General features: G+C 35.8%; 1 protein-coding gene across 1 annotated transcript in view; it reads right to left on the minus strand.

Annotated features, from left to right (window-relative positions):
- The window catches only part of LOC128865346 (uncharacterized), a 149938-nt gene that overhangs the window by 26033 nt on the left and 103145 nt on the right, over window positions 1-20760 (minus strand). The gene's annotated exons all lie outside the window — the stretch shown is intronic.

The following is a 20760-nucleotide window of genomic DNA, read 5'->3' on the forward strand; positions in this document are numbered from 1 at the left end:
CAGTAACAGTACATTAGTGCAAACTCATGCAATACAAGTATCGATTTGTATCGGCAAAGCGTACATTCACACGCGCCCGCCCATACATAAGAGTATGGACAAATGCATGTGTAACCAACACGAGCACATGTCTTGACTTACGTAAATATATATGTATGATTAAATGTATGTATGTGCAGGCAGTAATCAACATTCGGTATTGTGGAAAATCCCCAAGATTTTAATGGATCGCCTCATTGTACTTCAGATGCACTCGTTCGCCCATTTGAGTGGCGCAGTAAATGTGAAAACTTACAAACCAACTCAGCTCATTGCTTGTCTAGCATATACACACAAACACCTGTAGCTATGGACATACATATTTACTCATATATAGGCGACGCAAAAGTAATTAAAGTAAGCAATAAAATAAAGTTTCAAAGAAATAAGAAAAAAAATGCTAACCATTTGAAGGTGAAAAGTATGTAACTACGTACATATCTATGAATATAAAACGTCGACCGCTTTTCTAAATTATGGGAACAAAAGGTGTTCCGAGTATTATGCATAGATGCACTGGAGTATTTGCGAATCAGCAGCGGTGCGCGGCTGCACTGGCAACCCATTTCCAATGACTGCAACACTTGTGACAATCAACAGCCGTGCAATGCAATGTATTTATGTATGTATGTATGTGTGCATGTGTGCACTCTGTAGATAAGTGGAGATTAGTGGAGCAGCAGTCAAGGCAAAGTGAACAGGCAGCGAAAGGCAGCACCAGATGTTTATGATGTGCTGTATGCGAATGAGTGCCAGCAATGAAGCGGAAAATCTGTAAACAGGCGTTAAACGCGATGGGTTAATGGGCGCGCGAGTTGCCAGATGTTAGGCCACACAACCATCACAACAACTGATATGATCGCTTTGTGAAAGGCGTTAAGACAAAAAGTCACTCACTGGCTTAGCTAACAGGGACAGTGATTTGACATAGGTGGAAAGTAAGTTAGGATATAAGAGAAGTCGTAACTCAATCAGTCTGCCACCCATGTACTGGGCCGATTGTGCCGCCTCACAAATAAACAGTTCTTTGCATTTGCAGGAGAAAGGTAGGAGAAGTGTAGCGAATGTTTCGTAAATGTAAAAAGTTTAAATTACTAAAATTTAAATTTAGAAGAAAAAAGACAAAAACAACAACTGTTAAAATAAATAACATACCACAACAATAATAAAATAAAGAGTACTTTTGCACTGAAAACTATTGTATTTTGAACACAAAATTCGTGTACCTATTGTATAAGGTGGCGCAAAATTAATCACCCTATCGAAAAATTTATAATTTTTGCAAATGGTGTCGTACGTGTGAAAACGCCATGATCATTTTTCTAATACAAAGTGGCGCAAAATTAATCACCCTATCGGAAGATGTTATAATTTTTGCAAACAGCCTCGTTTGTTAATCATATTTGTCACCTGTGAACTAGACAGCCGCAGTTTACAAACAAAGAAGGAATGGAGCGCGTAAATGTCAAACGAAAGATTTCTTTCATTCAAAATATTTTTTTTTTATTTAATGAAAAATTTATTCAAAAACAAAATTGGTTGCTTAATTTTGCGCCGCTTTGTAATATACTTTTTAAAATTACTACCCAATCTGAAAGTTAGTTTTCTAATATATATTTAAAGAAATCGGAAGGAAAATATTTGTTGCAATATTTTAAAGAAATTTGACTTTTTAATGCAATCGCTGTGCAAGTCATCAAATCAGAAATTTTCAAATGCATTTTTGCCATTATTAAGGCGTCTCATAAAAATAATTTTTATTTGAAAGTAGGTAGTCAGAATTTTCAAAAAAACTGTATTTTTTGTTTTTGCATTTTCCTAAAATATCTTAAAAATATTGTGTGAAAATTTGAAGTGAATCCGACAAATTCCAATTCACAAAGGGCGCTCGGGCGCTCCGGAGCTCGATAGCAAAACTTTAAATGCGTTTTTCTCAAAACTATGTTTTTTGAGCTGGTGATTACTGTAACTTAAAAACCGCTTGGTAGATTTCAATAAAAGTTTTTCTCTAAAATCTGAAATATATTTTCTGAGGCCGCCATATTGTTAATTTTTAAAAACAAGCTGCGATCAGGCACAAGATTATCTATTAATAAAACTAACTTCTCTTGTGCGATTGATTTTCGAAGAATCTTCAAGGACTTGTGATGATCACCGCAAGGGACTTCTGGAAAAACGGGGTGCACACAAACAGCGATAACTGTTACAATTATTAATAATTTTGTTTTTTTGAAATTTTGCTAAAGTCAAGACGAAACATGATGCATTAATGTTATGTTTTTATTTTTGTAAAATAAAGAAATTGGCTAGCACAAAAAATTATTGAAAATTATAATTCTTGTGGGCCTCTGACTACCCCTAATCCCTTAAGAAAATAACTAATTAAAAATGTATTTCTTGGCTTTGATTTTTTTAAGGTTTGGACTTTGTATTTAAAAAAAAATTGTTGGTTTGTTTGTGATTTGGCTTAGCGAGTCGCTTGCGCGAAGTACTGGCAGTCCACCTTGAATGCTATTATATTTTTATTTGGTACAGTGATTTATAGAACGGTGATAAACGGAGTGCAGCTGGAAAGTCTGTCAATTCTGTGCTTACGGCGATCGACGTATATTTACTCACAGAATTTCAGAAGCCGGATGACTGCCACTAGAATACTTTGATTTTTGAAGACCTTCTATTTTCCACAAATGTATGCACGAGCTTATTTACTTTCGAAATGATTTTGATTTGACGTGTTGCAGTTGGCAGCGAAGTCAATGCGCTGCACCAACAAATTTTTAGGGTAACTAATTAAGTAATCGAACGTAAAATGATCTTATAATTCAATTTTAGCAAGCGTGAAATTGGGTTTCAACGCTCATGCAGGTGCAGGCGCATAAAGCAAATAAGCGACCTACAACAGTAAAATAATAATTATAATAATAATTGAATAAGGAGTGGCGGCACCGCATTGCTGTGATTGGCGGCGGCGTCGAGAATGGTAGAGTCGACATGGCAGTGGTAGCTTAAGTGAATGCCATTTAATAAACCAAATGGATATGTATTGAATGTACAAACGTTTGAATGAATATGTGGATGTATGTACAAATGTATGTGTATATTTTGTGTATGAATGTGTGTATGTATGTGTGAACATACATTGATAGATGGCTTGTGAAATATGGCACAGCCAACGAGTTAATTAATGAAAGTCTGTGTTAAAAATTGAAAATCCTTGTAAGCTGTTGCTAATGCTCGCAAGACATTGTGAGTCGATAGGTACATTTTATAATCGTGTTAGAATACTTTTGAAATTCAAAATCAATGTGATAAATTGGCAATTAATTTAACATTCAGATAAGTAGCTTTACAAAATATGCGCTGCAAATTGTAGATTTGGCTACTTTCCTAACTACCTGCGAAGCACTACATTGCTGGTTTGGCATTATTTAGTCTAATAATAACTTTTTGGTAAAAATTGAGTGAAAATATTAGGAAAATATATAATTTAATTAAATGGTAAATATTAGTATTATTTATAAATTAGTAGTAGATTCAACAAATAAATTTAGATAAATAAATACAAATAAATTTGTAAAATACCAAAAAAATTAAATTAAATTAAAGGAAATAGGCGAAAAACTGCTTAAGTAAAACAAGTCCGTTTTTCCAAAGTCCATAGATGTGAATATTGGCGAAACCGAAATTTTCTTACTCAGAAGTCAAGTACCGACAGTCGGTTCAACGTACCCGGATTTACTTATGAAATGAGACTTTTTTTCAATTTCAAACGTTTTATAACAAAAAATGGTTACAAATATAATCTTCAAAATAATAGCCATCGCTAGCGACACATTTTTCCCATCTCTCAGGCAATTTGTGGATGCCGCGCCAAAACAATTGGACGTCTTTGGCCAATCATCGAGCCATTTTTTGGCTTCTACGTGAGAATTGAAGCGCTGCTCGGAAAGTGCGTAGCTCATCGATGCGAAATAATGATTTTCGGAAGGCGCCAAGTCCGGTGAGTAAGCCGCATGCACCAGCGGTTCTCAATCGTACGTCTTCACCAATTCCCGGTTCGATGTGGCGGTGCATTGTCATCAAGAAAAATTACTTTGTGACGCCGATCGGCATATTCTGGGCGTTTTCGGTGCATAGCGCAGTTCAAATCGGCCAATTGTCGTTGGTAGCGTGCACCGTCAACTGTTTCATCTGGTTTTAATAGCTCGTACCAAATCATAACACGCTGATCCCAGAAAACTCACAGCATTGCCTTGCGGCCGAAGCGATTTGGTTTGGCCGTTGTTTTTGGCTTGTGGCCGTGCGGACCATATGATCGTTTACGCTTGGGATTGGAGAAATACACCCATTTTTCCTCACCCGTAACGATTCGATGCAAAAAAGACTTCCTTTTGAACCGGGAGAGCAGCATTTCACAAGTGGTTTTTCGATGCCCGCAAATCGTAGTTTGAAGGCACGAAATTCGACATTTTTAAGAGCGACAAAAATTAACTGAATATTGTTGACATATGTCAGACGAAAAAAAGAAGACATTTGGGAAGGTTTAAAAATACTCCTAGCGACATCTATGGACTAATAGCTGAAAGTCTCATTTCATAGGTATATACCGTACTACGAGTATATATCCGGACTGTCACTCCAGCAGCACTCTCCGTACATGTATGGGGAATGTTTTTGCTGCTACAACCACAACAATAAGGGTGATTTGAAACTAGTTTGCGACCACAACTCTTTTTCGTGACTTTCTCGATTAAAACGAATGCCAAACACAAAGAAATAGACCGATTTGGCTGAAAATTGGTGTGTGTTGTTCCAAGAGATGCTACTAACTAAACATAACCTCCAATGCGCGCCAGTAGTGCAAAGTCTTTGATTTTGTGCGGGCTCTTCAAACGACCCTCGTATTTATTGTGAATTAATTTACTGATAATAATAGTAAAATACTGCTATATATTATAGGTAGACTTATATGATTTAAAAAAGTGTTAAAAAAGCTTTGAAGCTTTTTAATTACACAGTTCCTTTTTTGGTGTAAAGAAATTTTCGAACCACCCTGTTTTATCGATTTCCAATTTTTAAAGATATCGCATTGCCATTGATAGAAATATAATAGTGTGCATAATATTTTAAATTTCTATAGCCAAACACTCGACTTAGTTCAGACGGGCGTTACTTAGTTCTTCGAAAATTGCGGTAGATTCGTCCTTGAGTTGGTTTGCTCTAAAGTCAGTTTTCTTGCTAAATTATTTCCTGCAGTGTTTGTGTATTGTGTATTGTTAATCCTCTGTGTTATGCCATTAATTACTATTTGCAATTCACAATCAATTGTTGGGTTGTTGTTGCTCACTGTTTGTGCTGATGGAATTATGAGGTGATGATTTGACGTTTTCATGTCACAATAAACTTGTCCAAATTAATTGAAACTTTCAGCTGACTAATTTATTGCAACAAATGAGAAATTTTTTTTAGAAAAATGGTCAACACACACCCACATATACATACACAAATGCACATACACTACAGGGCGCACGATCTCTCTTAGTGTAGTGCAGTCGCAGCCGCAGTTGGCAAAGAGCCCACAAAATTTGCTTAGAATGTCAAACTGCTATTTGTTATAGCTTTTATCGCTGTTTGTTAATTATTAATAACCGCTTCAAACAATAAAAAAGCGGATATTGTTGCACACGCATATAAACATACAAAATTATTGTTAATATAATTTGCAATTTTTTTTGGACTGTTTGGTGGTTTTTAATTGTTGGTCGGTGTATTTTGAATAATTTTTCATGTTTTCGAGTGCAGCATTTTTAATTAATGGCATTGGCATGAATTGTTAATTGCGATAGCCGGCCAGACGGAAGATGTGTCGACCACCGGTGCTACGTGGAGCATTGACTGGAGTACGCGTGAATCGCACTTTTTTATGCCCAATCAGGATTTTTTTTTTTAAAACATCAAATAATCAAGTCGAAGCTAATTAACACTTTGAGTGCCATGTTGCACGTTTCTGTACGACAACTAATACTTTCTGGGCTGCCACGACGCCCGAAAGCATACAAAAGCGATTGTTTCGCATTCGAGTTTATTCTGAGTTTGAAGTATTTTTTATGCTTTGCGAATAGGCTGATATTTACAAAAACTTTTGATCCAATTTTCTAGGACTATGATGATTTTTATGATTTCAGTTGCTTCAGACGGGACTTTGACGTATAAAGGGTAGGTTAGGTATAACTGGCTGATCGGACTACATCTCACATAGCCCACAAGCAACCGTAGTGCTTGCTACCAGTGTTGTTGGGGCCGTGTTAAACATAGTTCGTAATACATGGCTTGGGGAGTTTTAATAAACAGTTTAAATTTTTTTCAGCAATATCCCTCAGAGATGAAACGAGTTCTGCTTGCAGTTGTAAGGAGTTCTGCTTAGAGCTGGATAGTGGCAAAGGAGGTGCGCTAACGCACCGCTTTCTGCTACGCATACGTTACACGCGTCGTTCTGAAACAATTCCAGTTTAGCTGCGTGATATGAAGTGAAACAATGTCCCGTTAATACTCTAACCAATATTTTACATTCTTTCCTTGGGAGTGATAAAATAAAGTTGGTTGTGGTCGTGTTGCAAGTTCCTAGCATTATTATGGCAAACCTGTCAATCCTGGGAGGACCCGCCTTCAAATATTGACTACGTTTTTAGAGTTAGTTCCTCGTCTAGTTCTGTCTTCAAAACTGAGAGTGAGGGATGCATAATCAACGTACTCATTCTATGTAGTCAAGAGGCTACCTGCCTTAGCAAGCTCGCCAACTCTCTAAATTCCCTCTATTCCCTTGTGCCCTAGTACCCCTCGTTCATTTTGGATCTACAGTGTTGCACGCATTTCGAGTTAGCCATTACAGCCATTATTGCTTTAAAAGCAGCTTGACTATCGATGAAGATGTTTGTGCGAGTGAAGAGCGGAGTAAATTCCAACGCTAGTTTAGCTGCTTTGGCTGCAGCATGGATCTCAACTTGAAATATATTACAGTGCTTAGGTAGCCTGAAAGACTTTTGGAGATCAAACTGCATGCAGAAGACAGCCGTTCCTATTCCTTCCGTCGTATAAAAAAAATAAATTTAAATATATAACAAATAAAAGCAGTTGTAAAGGTAAAATAAACAACGAAACTGGTCAGAAATCGCTGAGAACTCAATCAGGTGGCGCAATAATCACCCTATCAAGAGATTTATAAGTTTTGCAAATGGTGTCGAACGTGTGAAAACGTCAGGATAATTTTTCTAATATAAAGTGGTGCAAAATTAATCATCCTATCGGCAGATGTTATAATTTTTGCAAACAGCGTCGTTCGACAATCTTATTTGCCGTCTGCAGAACTAGACGGTCTCATTTATATAAACAGAGAAGGAAAGGAGCGCGAAAGGTCAAAATAAAGATTTTCATCACTCAAAACGATTTCTTTTATTTAAATTTTTTTTATTTATTTAAAAAAGTTATTCAAAAACAAAAGTGGATGATTACTTTTGCGCCTTCTTGTACTTTCACATTCTTTCTAACAAAAAAAAAAACCTGCTAGGCACCCTGTGAAGACTTTCGTCACATCCAGCTGACGCTCAATGTGTTAAAAGGGGAATCGTTACTAAGTACTTGATTTTTCTTGCGTTTGGCTGCATTTGAGCGCGTAGCCATCCAGTGTGACTGACTGTTTGCGATTGCAAGATAAGGCCAGCGCAGCAATAAACACTTCATGTGAACTTCTGTGAAGTTATAATTAAATTCTTAAATTATATTAAATATTCAGAACCCATGCGTCTTGATTTAAATTTCGAAAAAATCACACTTACGTACTCATTTACATACATACGAACGTATTTGGTAGCCACATAAGAAATCAGTGATTTTTGAAAATTACCCATAAAACGCGAAAATACATACTTACTCATTTATATTTGCATATTTCATTTGGAAATGTTTATGATTATATAATTTGTGGATTTCTTGCGCATGCAGTCATTTTATTATTTCTGCAGCTATTCAATTTGCTTATGATTAGTCGACGCTTTTTAAATTTATTCTCGCACATAAATATTTCTTATTGTTGCCATTCGCTTTTGCATGATGTTGTATTTGTTTTTTATGTATGTGTATTCTTTTTTTTTTTTGTGTGTAAACTCACAAATTAGCCATTGTTAGACAAATTTAGTCATTGCCTTCTGTTTTTGTCTCAGCTGTACTTCATCACTGTGTCGCCGCCTCTTCAGCCACTTAGCGGACGCGCCATGCAACAACAATTATATCGGAAATTTAAACAAAATCCAGTTGTTGTTGTGGTTGTTGCTTTTTGTTAATCTTCTTCTTTTCTTCCATTTCACACTCTCCACCTTCTACTTGTTTGTTATTTTGTTTTTCATCATTTTGCTTGTTGCTCTGGCTGCAGATCGCTATTTGTTATTTTATTTGTTGTTGATCATAAATTAGCCGCTTCCAAATGGCATTGTGCGATGACGGTTTTACGAAATTGTCAAGGTCGTAGTACCAATGTTTATTGTTAATAAAACTATATACAAGTTTACACTTGTCTGTGCTGATATTTGTTGTTATTTTAATGATGTGTCTTGCGGCTATTTTACAGGAAATTACATACCAGGCTGGATAATTGGCGAAAGGTGGTTGTAAATGTGAGAGGGTGGCTGAAAATCAGGGTCTGCAGAAAGAGCCAAGCGGCTTTAAAGACCGTAGAACACACAGCTAAACAGAATTGGATAATACGGCGGCAAGTTTTTCGAGTTAATTTTTGTTGTTGTTATTTTCTTAAAAACTACTGTTCATGCTTCAATGAAAACCGTATGAACCAAACTATCAAAGCATCTAAATTTTCTATACTTTAAGCAACATTTTTCGAAGGGTGGTTAAATTTTAAGGGCCGATGTTGAATGTGAACCACACCTAAACGTCAACGACACCGTTGGACTTCTTTCTTTGGGATTATTTGAAAGAAAAGGTGCACGTCGATAAGCCAACAACAATTCAAGAGCTAAAGGATGAGATAATTCGGCACATTAACGGCATAGAACCTCAATTATACCTCAGCGTCATCGAAAATTTGGAACATCGGATGGAGGTGTGCCGCCGAGGCCGATATTTTGACCCATACGTAATTGAGCCATACCAATATTAACATAATTAAGAGAAATGACAATAATTTCCTAAAAAAATTTTATTTTATTCAAAATCAACATCGGCCCTTGAAACTTGATTACCCTTTATTTGGGTATGTAGTGAAATGGCTCATGAAATTTTAAACGGTTAAAAAAGCGCGTTAATTTTGAGAATTTTGGTTAATTGAATGATTAATTTTGCGCCACCCTGCATTTGTTGGAAATACAGATACTTGAGAATTGAACGCTAAATGTACGCTACTACCTTATATGAAACTATTTATATACATACGCGTACATACACACACACACATACATATATATTATATATTTATTATGTCTTTCGCTTCAAATGAATAAATTTAATTGGCCACATCAAAAATGGTTTATTTAAAAAGCTGCTTAACTACAGGAAACGGGTGCTAATTGCTTGTGGCAAAGTGCAGCGCTTTTGTCAGTTAATACATAGAAAATAATGCAATTTTTGTTGTTTAAAGATTAGTAAAGAAAAAAAATTCTTTTCACTTATTACTTCTACACTAAGTTTATTTCTATTGGCGTTTGCGAGCGATTGAAAAAAAGAGAAAAAATGCAACGCGCACACAGAAAAAATTGCTGTTGCTACTATATCCGTAGATAAATTTGTTGTTGCTGACCGCCCGTTGATCGCTTCATATGTACGTACTATAATGCAAAACACACGTATTGGGGCTCTCGATTAGTGAATCCCAAAGGTAGGCAGTTATATAAGACTTTAATTGATCGAAAAAACGAATTGGATGTCATATCTCCCGGACATCCCACCTATTGGCCCTCTGATCCTAAAAAAGTTCCTGACCTCATAGATTTTGCTATATCGAGAAATATAAATCGAAACTCAGTCACTACAGAAACGTCGTATGATTTATCATCAGATCATTCCCCAGTAATATTAACCTATTACGCTAATATACCTGGCTCTGCAATTGACTCTAAATATAAAACAAACTGGTTGAAGTACAAAAAATTTATTAGCAGCCACATTAACACAAATCCTGTAGTTCATAGCGAGGCTGAAATTGAAAAATCTGTTGATGACTTCACGTTTGTGATGACATCAGCTTTAGATCACTCTAAATACCAATTAAGTCCAAAATTTGCCACAAATGTTTCCAACTCTGAAATTGAAGGACTACTACTGGAAAAAAGAAGGTTAAGAAGAGAATGGCAACAAAACAGATCCCCTGGTGCTAAGCAAAGGCTGTCTGCTGCAAATAGAAAACTGCGATGTGCACTTCACTTGGACGAAGATCGTAAAAACAAAAACTATATTGAGAGCTTATCCAATACAAAGCACACAAATTTTTCTATATGGAAAGCAGCTAAGACCATTAAGACGCCAGTAGAAGTACAAAGCCCCCTAAGAAAATCTGACGGTACATGGGCTCGTAGCGCTGAAGATAAAGCGTCGATATTCGCCGATCATCTGAGTAATGTTTTCCAACCAAATTCTTCTGCAAATGAACAAATACTAGAAGAAAGTAGTGGCAACGCATCGTTAAACTCAGAACCAATCAACATAGCTCCTGAAGATATTCAGGCAGTTATTAACAAGAATCTTAAGGTGAAAAAGGCGCCAGGTTATGACGCAATAACACCATTAATGATAAAAAATATACCACAAGTCGCTATAATTGTGCTGTCTGTAATATTTAATGCAATCATCGAGGTAGGCATTTTTCCAAAGAGCTGGAAAACGTCTTTAATAATAATGATTCCTAAGCCGGGCAAAGACTTAAATGTGCCATCGTCCTATCGACCAATCAGTTTGTTGCCGTGTTTGTCAAAATTATTTGAAAAAGTTTTGAGAAACAAAATGATGCCAATTTTAAACGAACGTAATATAATCCCTCCACATCAGTTTGGTTTTCGAGAACAACATGGGACAATCGAGCAAGTAAATCGGTTAACTGCGGAAATAAGAAAATGTTTTGAACTTAAAAAATACTGTTCAGCAATTTTTATAGATGTGGCACAGGCATTTGACAAAGTTTGGCATGAGGGTCTCATACATAAAATAAAACGCTGTTTGCCACCTATTACACACAAAGTTCTGGAGTCGTACTTAACAAACAGACAATTCAGAGTAAAATGCAACGATTATGTGTCTCATGAATATGAAATTGAAGCTGGTGTCCCTCAAGGCAGTGTACTAGGCCCAATTTTGTATTTAATTTATACTTCTGATCTGCCCGAGTGCGATAGTTTGACTATATCTACATTCGCTGACGACACCGCTGTGCTTAGTTCTCAAAATGATCCGTCTCTGGCATCTGGAGAGCTAAATAAATATCTCAGACTTTTAGAAAAGTGGCTGAAAAAATGGAGAATAAAAGTGAACGAAATAAAAAGTAAACATGTCACATTTTCGCTTAGAAGAGGAGACTGTCCCTCGGTTACCCTTAACAACGTATGCATACCACAGTCTGATCACGTCACATACCTTGGCGTTCACCTAGATAGGCGTTTAACATGGAGACGCCACATCGAGGCAAAGCGGCTTAATATGAGAATCAAAGCTTCAAACCTTCACTGGCTAATTAATGAGCAATCAAGATTGAGCCTTGACTGTAAAGTCCTCTTGTACAAGGCTATTTTGAAACCAATTTGGACTTATGGAATCCAATTGTGGGGAACGGCCAGCAGTTCCAGTATCGATCTTATACAGAGAGCACAGTCGAAAATTTTAAGAACCATAACTGGAGCGCCGTGGTATATAAGAAACGACAACATCCATAGGGACCTAGATGTACCGATGGTGAAGGAAGTATTCAAAAAAGTTCGTGAAAACTATCAGTTGAAATTGCAAGATCACCCGAACCCGTTCGCACGTCAACTCCTGAGTACGCAACATACGACCAGGCTTCGAAGAAATGACCTACCACCCCGATGAGTAGAGGGCCATTTGATAATTATTTATTGTAGAAAATGAGATAAAATAAAATTTTTCTTGTTAGTTCTAAGATTTGAATACTTATTGTGAGGCCTTTGAAAAGGCAGATTCAATAAACAAATAAAAAGTTAAAAAAAAAAAAAAAAAAAATATGTACGTACATTATTGCTATGTTGGTTGTTGATCGCCGCTCGAGCGTGTTTTTGTGTTATTTTTTGCACTCGTCATTTCACGTAATTTGGCCGATTGCAAAACATTCAAGGTCAGTAGCAGATCGTTCATTGCCAAATTATTCATTTTTAAATATGCCCGAAGGTGTTCCATCAGCTGAAACCACACACGCTTTCATGCGAATACTTTTGTACGAACGCATTCAAGTGCAATAGAAAAAAAACCAAAGTCAAAAGTAGATAACAAAAAAATACCAAAAGAAACAATTAAAGACGTGTTTAAGTTCGGGCGATAGCGAACTTTATCTACCCAGCGCATGTTTTCACTGAAATACAACATTCCAAAGTTATGGTAACGTAAGGTTCGTCCCTAACCTTAAGGTTATTTGAAATAACTCAAAAAGTCGTAGAGATGATGTTTTTAATGATATTTTAAGATATATGCTGACATTTATTTTAAGAAATCTACAAAATAACATACATAGGTATGGAGATAGAAATCAATATTCCTAATATTGAATATTTATCGAAATTCTCTTTCACATTTAAAGATCTTAAAAGACTTTCGACAAACTTCTATTTTTTATTGGATTCATACATTACAACACAAGTCCATTCGCTTCAAAAACTTTCAAGTTCTTATTAATGAATATTTGAGCTGGTAAAATATAGTAATTCTATTAGCTTCAAAATTGGCTTCCAGATACGGCTTACGGATGGGTTGAAATTAGCAGATTACTAGAACAGGAGCGAGAATCAATGGGCCTATATTCAAAAATTCGATTCTATTGAGTTTTTACGCAACCATCTTCCAGGCAGAAATGCATGTCACCAAGATATGTGCGAGGGATGTATCCGCAGAAAAATTTGCATACTTTCAGATAGTCAGGCGGCATTGAAAACCCTTCTATCAACTGTTATCGCCGATGACTGCCAGAACTCATCTCGCTTACCAAAATTGAGCAAAATCGTACTAGGTTAGGTTAGGTTAGACAGGTTGCTTGTCTAAGACAAGACTCGACTCAGTGGCCTTCAAAAAAATAATCGCTAAGATATTTGGCACGATTTCTTTGAAGTGCAGGCCATTTACAGAGGAGGTGTTGTACCGACTCAATTTCTGCTTTAAAAATTGCACTAAATTTTGCAAAATTTAAAATCACCAACAATTCCACTTTAACATTTTTAAGAATTACGTGGAATTAAGTGGTGCGCGCGGCCATTAATAGATGTTGCCTATTTTCAGCTCCGATTGCCCTCATACCGCGATTGAAATGAGTACAGATTTTGTTAAGATATTTCAATTTTGCTGGAGCTATTAACAAACCGATCAGGAGTACTCGCACATCTCCGCTCGATGCTCACTATTCGAGAATTTTCGAGCTTGAGCTTGAGTACAATGAGCTTTTCGAGTGATTCAAGTAAAACTTTTGACTACATATTTTTTGAGTTTTACTAATTCCATATTTATACACAGTGACAACGTCTTTGGGAAACTGAAGAAATCCTAATAAATAAATTTGAAAATTTTTGTTTAGCTGCTCAAATTATTCAAAAGCTCGAACATTTCAAAAAAACATTTGTGTACTAGTTAAGCACTGAACAATGCGCATTTATTAAAGGTGGAGACACTAGACCAACAACAATATTTTGTACGTTTGATTGTCAAAGAAAGCATTGGCAATGTAGAAAACAAAGAATGAATTCGCCTTCCTTCATTCTGGGCTGACAGCCACATGGATACGGCGAAAGAACAAAAAAAAAAAAATACAAATAAGCTGATTCGCCGAAACCACCTTTAATAGATTCGCCTTGGTACTGAACGAGTCTCGAGTGCTGGAGCGCTAATGTCTCTATATTCGCTTAGTTTGTTACGATTAAACGTTGCGCAAACAAAGTTAAAAACACTAGTAAGCTAGCGTGCACGGGTATAAAAACTAACACACTTTGAAATAAAAGAGAAGAGCAACAGTTTTTATGCGAGTTTTTGCAATGCCGGTAGATTGCTTTGTTTGTTGTTGGGGTAGTAGCGCGAGACCGCATCGACAGTTAATACCAATGCAAATAGCAACAAAACGCTGTAGGTAGCTAACAAGAAGAAGAAAGACCAAATAAAGGTAGATGTAAAGCCACAACAAAAAACATAATAAGAAAAGGATTGCCGCGCGAAAATTATAAATTATTCAGTGCGAATTGAGAAAAAAATTTAAATGAACTGAAATCGTAAAATATTTAAAAAAAAATAGAAAATACTAACAAAATACGAAAAGCCAGCAAACTGGCTTAAAAAGAGTTAGCAGTAAAAAAGTCTTAGTAAAAAAATAATAATTTTCGTTGCTGGCAATTTGGCGCATTTAATTATACGCCAAATTAACAAAGTTTATAAAAATAATGATGAATTCCGGCGTGTGTTTGACTTTGTGTGTGTGTGTTTTGCATTGACGTGATGTCATCAATCCAAATGAGTAAATATAAAATACTTGCAATTCATAAATAAGAAAAAGAAGAGAAAAAAATGTATTCTATAAGCAAAGGGAAAGGCAGCAAATGAGAATTGAGAGTCTTGCAGAAATAATGGCGCAGAGTCATAATCCAGCGAATAATAAAGTCAACCTTAGTTAGTAAAATACTAAAAGGCTAAGAGAAAAGTGACTTTATTTTGAATACCTTTCAGGTAGTCATGGCCAGTTTATTATCGATGCTTACTAGTAACAATTCCGTTGATTAGTACATACATATGTATGTATGTGCACTGCAGTGGCGACACTGCGAAAAAGCGATGTCATGTTTGTGGGGAAAGTATTGTAAGCCAACTGATGAATATTCGTATTTTGACGGATGATTTTTTTAAATTACCGATTTTGTTTTTTAACTAAGGATTTTTTAAAATAATCTTTTTTTTATTGTGGGAAATATTGTAAATCAGCTGATGCATATTCATATTTTAACTACGGATTTTGTTTTAATTCCTAACAAAAAGTGGCTTTGACGTTAGCAGTCATTACAAACAACTTTTAAGCGACAGTCCATGCTTTTATACGAAGAAAAAGAATATTTTACTTTAAATTCAAGAATACCTTAATTTATAGAAAAATATACCACTTATTTTCTGAATACACACAAAGTGGCGCAAAATTAGTCACCCTATGCGCTCAATAAAGGTCAAATTAAAGATTTTCATTACTCAAAATCAATTTTTTGTTTACTAAAAAGTTATTAAGAAAAATGGATGACTAATTTTGCGCCGCCTTCTAGATATATCTATACTAATATTATAAAGAGGAAAACTTTGTTTGTTTGTTTGTTTGTTTGTTTGTTTGTAACGAATAGGCTCAAAAACTACTGGACCGATTTTAAAAATTCTTTCACCATTAGAAAACTACATTATCCAAGAGTAACATGGATTACATTTTATTTTGGAAAAAAATAGGGTTCCGTAAGATATTTGGATTTTTCGGACACAAACTGAAAAAAATCTTATATATAAAATAAAGTCAACTTTTTGTGTGTGTTCGCTAACCGGCCGTGTCTGCACCGAATTAAACCAAACTTACACACATTGTTAAGAAGGTATTGAAGATGGTTTCCGTATAGTTTGGATACCTATTGGTGGATAGGGCTCGAGATATAGGTCAAAACATGGACCCGGCTAACCTTCGGATGTGTATGTACAATATGGGTATCAAATTGAAGCTGTTGGTGAATGCTTTAGTAAAGAGTATTTTTCATGCCGCTCCGTGACTGGGGTCTCGAGATATAGGTCAAAACGTGGACCCGCCGTGTCTTTGCACCGAATTAAACCAAACTTACACACATTGTTAAGTAGGTAATGAAGATGATTTCCGTATAGTTTGGATACCTATTGGTAGATAGGGTCTCGAGATATAGGTCAAAACGTGGACCCGGGTAACCTTCGGACGTGTATGTACAATATGGGTATCAAATTGAAGCTGTTGGTGAATGCCTTAGGACAGAGTATTTTTCATGCCGCTCCGTGACTGGGGTCTCGAGATATAGGTCAAAACGTGGGCCCGGGTAACCTTTGGTTGTGTGTGTACAATATGGGTATCAAATGAAAGCTGTTGATAAGTGCTTTAATGCGGGGTAATTTTCATACCTATTGATGACTAGGGTCTCGAAATATATGCCAAAACGTGGACCCGCCGTGTCTTTGCACCGAATTAAACCAAACTTACGCACATTGTTAAGTAAGTATTGAAAATGGGTTTCGTAAAGTTTGGTTGTAATTCGGAGCACTGGCAACGGGTACAGCGTTCTTTTGAACCAGCCATAATGTCGCTTACTTTTTTAACGCTTGGGGCGGAACTGAACTGTCAAATTGACAGTGTGAGTTACATGGGTCTATATTTCTTTCTAATTTGGATGCCATAAGGAAAAAACGTAAGTGCAACATGTAAAAATTGTTTGTGAATTTTTTTGGAGTGGATTTTGGAACAGTGAATAATTTCTTACGAAATTTGAGAATTTAATGTGAAATCCGAATGAAATTATGTGTTCGTGGAAAAAAATTTTTTTTTCGTTTTTTTTTTTTTGAAAAATATAAATGGATAATGGTTAAAAAAGCTCCAATGCTTAATAAAACATATAAATTGAAACGAAAAATTCATGGATGATCAGGAAAAAAGACGATTGTTTATTCATATGCGTTGATTTGAAATTTAAAAACAACCTTCTTTTTTCCTGATTTTCAATTTATATTTTATATTTACTCAAAAACAAATAGAAAAACAAAAAATTTTGTTGATGCCAAAGCGCTTGAATAAAGAATAAAGAAATAAATAATATGAAAATCATATATTTTCTGTTCTAAACCATATCTATTCTATTTTAGTGAGCCCAGCGAAGGGGGCCGGGTTTGCTAGTATTACATATATATATAAATTGAAACATGATGTAAAAACAAACCAATAGTAAGCAGTTTTGAAATGTTTCCGTACCGATTATTTAATTAAAACTTCTTTCAAAAGGTAAGAAATTGCCAACATAATTTGGCTGTATCCAAAAAGGAATGCTTGAGGGCGAGCAGAGAACTTTTATGTGAAGCTGTGATTATGAGGCTAAACTGAATGAACGGATAACTGCTTTGAGCTTATGTGTTGTTGTTTTTGTTGTTGTAGCAGCAATACAATACAATACAGCAAGATGTTTCGGCAGGTTGGGCCCAGAGGGAGAGAGGTGTTAGGTGAGTGGGTTTAGAAATTTATGAAAAGGTTGTTGGGTGCCTTCACACGCCGGGCATATGTTTGGTATGTCGGAGTCAATTCTGGATAAGTAGGAGTTTAACCTGCTACGCGGGTCTCACGGGGAAGCTGGAGCTCTACAACTGCTCTAGGTGGTGGTGGGACTCTGATTACGGCATTCGGTGGTCGGGAGCTTAAGAAGGTGGTGATGGTCTCCCGATGAATGTCGTTTATTGTCTGTCTAAACACTGTCTCTGGTCCAGTGTATGGATGTTCGTTTTGTCCTGGATCTCATCGGCTTATGTCTAGCATATCTGCTTTTGGTACCGGAATTCTACTTAGGCGACGCTTAGTTGTTTGTAGTAATACGTGAGCTTCAAAATTAAATTATTAAAATACGAGTACATATTTCTGATTTTGTAGATAGGAGCGCCTACTCGAAAGAAGTAGTCATATAATATTTCAGCACGTTGATGATCTAAAACACACGCGCCAATTTCAATCCGATAGTGAAAATGCGAATCGATCGTGAAAATACTTTTGAAACAATAGCAAACAGCCTACAGTTTTATGACGCCTCCGAACGGCAGATGGTTTTCATGACTCGGAGGCTCTTGGCCTTACCTGCCGATGGGCGACTGCTAGTACAAACAACTTTTTCTGTCATTTGCAGTTTCTTTTGCTAGATTTCGCACTCGGGCTACGCCGAATCGTAGTCACGCACGAACCGATTTGGTTACGTTAGCAGCAAACCAAAGTATTGCGAATGAAAATATAGAAAATTCCTTGAATTTGGTGTACAAATGTTTTACATAACTCCGTACATGCGAGTTTTTTCCATAAAACTTCATAAGATTTAAGTGTGGAATGCAAATATGTCCTCGTTTTTGCTCACCACTGTATATGAAACTTCATTTTTTCACTTTTGCACTCAGATAAATCCCTACTTCAATGCCTGATGCATTAAGTTTAAAAAATTTTTCCATCGTAAAATTCTGACCTTAGAGTTAAAAAAGCATTGACACAAAAATTCATTTCATTGACCGCAGACGCGCATGTACGTGTGTGAGTTATACTAAACCACTGTTCACCTGTAATTATTTCATAATAATATAAAGCGAACACAGTAAAGCAATTCAAGAAGGAACAATAAAATCCGGTAATGAGAACAACTGTGCGCCTGATATGCATTTAAATTGCGCAGGAAATAAAATTTTGCCGAAAAGGTAATGAATGCAATTTAAGTAGCTCATACATATTTACAATTATATAGCTATGTATGTCTGTATGTATGTATACAAATATATAGTTCGGTATGCAAATATATAAGTATGCATTAGTGAGGTAAAGGCGAAATGAATGTACATACATACATATGTAAATATTGAAAGCCGAGTATCAATGTCGATTGGCTTGGAACAAATAAGAAGTGGTTTTAAGTATTTGTTAAGTTGATTTTTAAACAAATGTGTTTTTTTTTTGTTTTGTGAAATATGTTTTCTGATAAAAAGAAGAAGTTTTTTAGCATTTAGTTGAGTATATTAAATTGCACTGAACGTCACAATAGAAGCTACCATGGAAGTGGTGCATACTTTCGTAAAGAAACACCATCGAAAACATATACAAGGTGGCGCAAAATTAATCACCCTAGCAGAAGATTTAAAGTTTTTGCAAACAAACAAACAATGAGGTGGTCAAAATAGAGATTTCCGGCACACAAAATCATTTTTTATTCAGTAAAAAACTTATTAAAAAACAAAGTTGGATGATTAATTTTGCGCCACGTTGTATTTATGTACATATGTATATAAGGAAAATCTGTGCTTGTTTATTTTAATCTATTTGTCCATATAAAATACATACATACATACATATGCACATATGGAAATATTTTTATGCATTTGTGTATATTTGTCCTTTGACTGCTGCCACAAAAATTAAACAATAAATGAATGCGTGAAAAAACGTGATGAGGCCATTGAGATTTACTCGCGCTATTTGTTGACAATACGGTGCAAAAGCAACAACAAAGTAGAGAAAAACACATAAACAGTAGAAAAGAAAGAAGAAATTTCGGCAACCGAAACAAGCAAAAAGGCAATACACCACACCGTTGTACCGTTATTGGAGATTTTTTGTGATCATCTATTTTGGGAAGCAGTGGCATGACGACAGCACACGAAGAGCGCAAAGTGGGGAAAACAATAAAAAAAAAAAAACAAAAACAACAGCAACAGAAAATAAGTTATGCAAATAAAGAAATGAGTATAAAGTCAAGAGAAGGCAGTAGATAAGAGGTAAATATGCCAGCGTTATGTATGCATGCATGAATGCTTGGCTGGGTTGAAGGTGTGGCTCAATTTTTTGTAGTATTGCTGGGTGAGAACCTCTCCAGCTGCTTCCTAAGTTCAATTTAAATGAGCTGAAGTGTTTTCTAACAAAAATATACACCAACAAACATATGTATGGGTGTGTGAGTGCGTGTGTATTTTTGTTAAATGATTAAAAACAGTTGTGAAAAGCACTTAGACGAGTAGTTCTACCACTTGTCACGTCACATTTTATTTATTTGAGCTGTCAATTAGACCTCAGCTGGGGAAACATTTGCATAACTACATAAATAAAAACATATGCACACATTTTTTACAAGCGTCTTAACCAAGACAGTTCGCTGAGGATGCACATACATACATATGTAAATATATGCGTAGGCATTTACGTAGTGGATGTGTGTAAATATGTGTGTGTGTGGATGGAAAATATGTCATAAATGCAATGCGTTGCATTTTTGGGGGAAAAATCTTCTATAGTCGTATTTTGGGTGAAAATTATCTTAGAAAAAGGGTGAAAATTATCTTAGAAACTAAAAGCAGTACTTTGGAAGTCACGAGTTTTATAAAGACTGTATTTTAAAAGGTGGGTTGAGTCTAAATTTGTGATACGGAACAGTAAGCCAGATGATGAGCAGGCTTCAGTTGTAGACGTGAGGTCAACCACAATAGACTACGTAGAAGAGCGCAGGGCGCTTTTTCCAACAAGAAAAAATTGTTTTTTCGTTACTCACTCCTCTCGGGAGCAGGACTTCGAAAGTACTTGCCTTGCCTTGGTTTCGTTAATCTATTTGATTTTTGACAGGGTAGGTGATTAGCTTGCCGCTATAAAAAAATTATTATAATAATAATACTACTAATAAAATATTACTACCACTACTACTATAATAATAGTTAATACATGTATTTGACGCGAAAACATAATAATAGGACAAACGCGAAAAT

This window comes from Anastrepha ludens, chromosome 2, assembly GCF_028408465.1.
Source record: "Anastrepha ludens isolate Willacy chromosome 2, idAnaLude1.1, whole genome shotgun sequence".
NCBI lineage: Eukaryota > Metazoa > Arthropoda > Insecta > Diptera > Tephritidae > Anastrepha > Anastrepha ludens.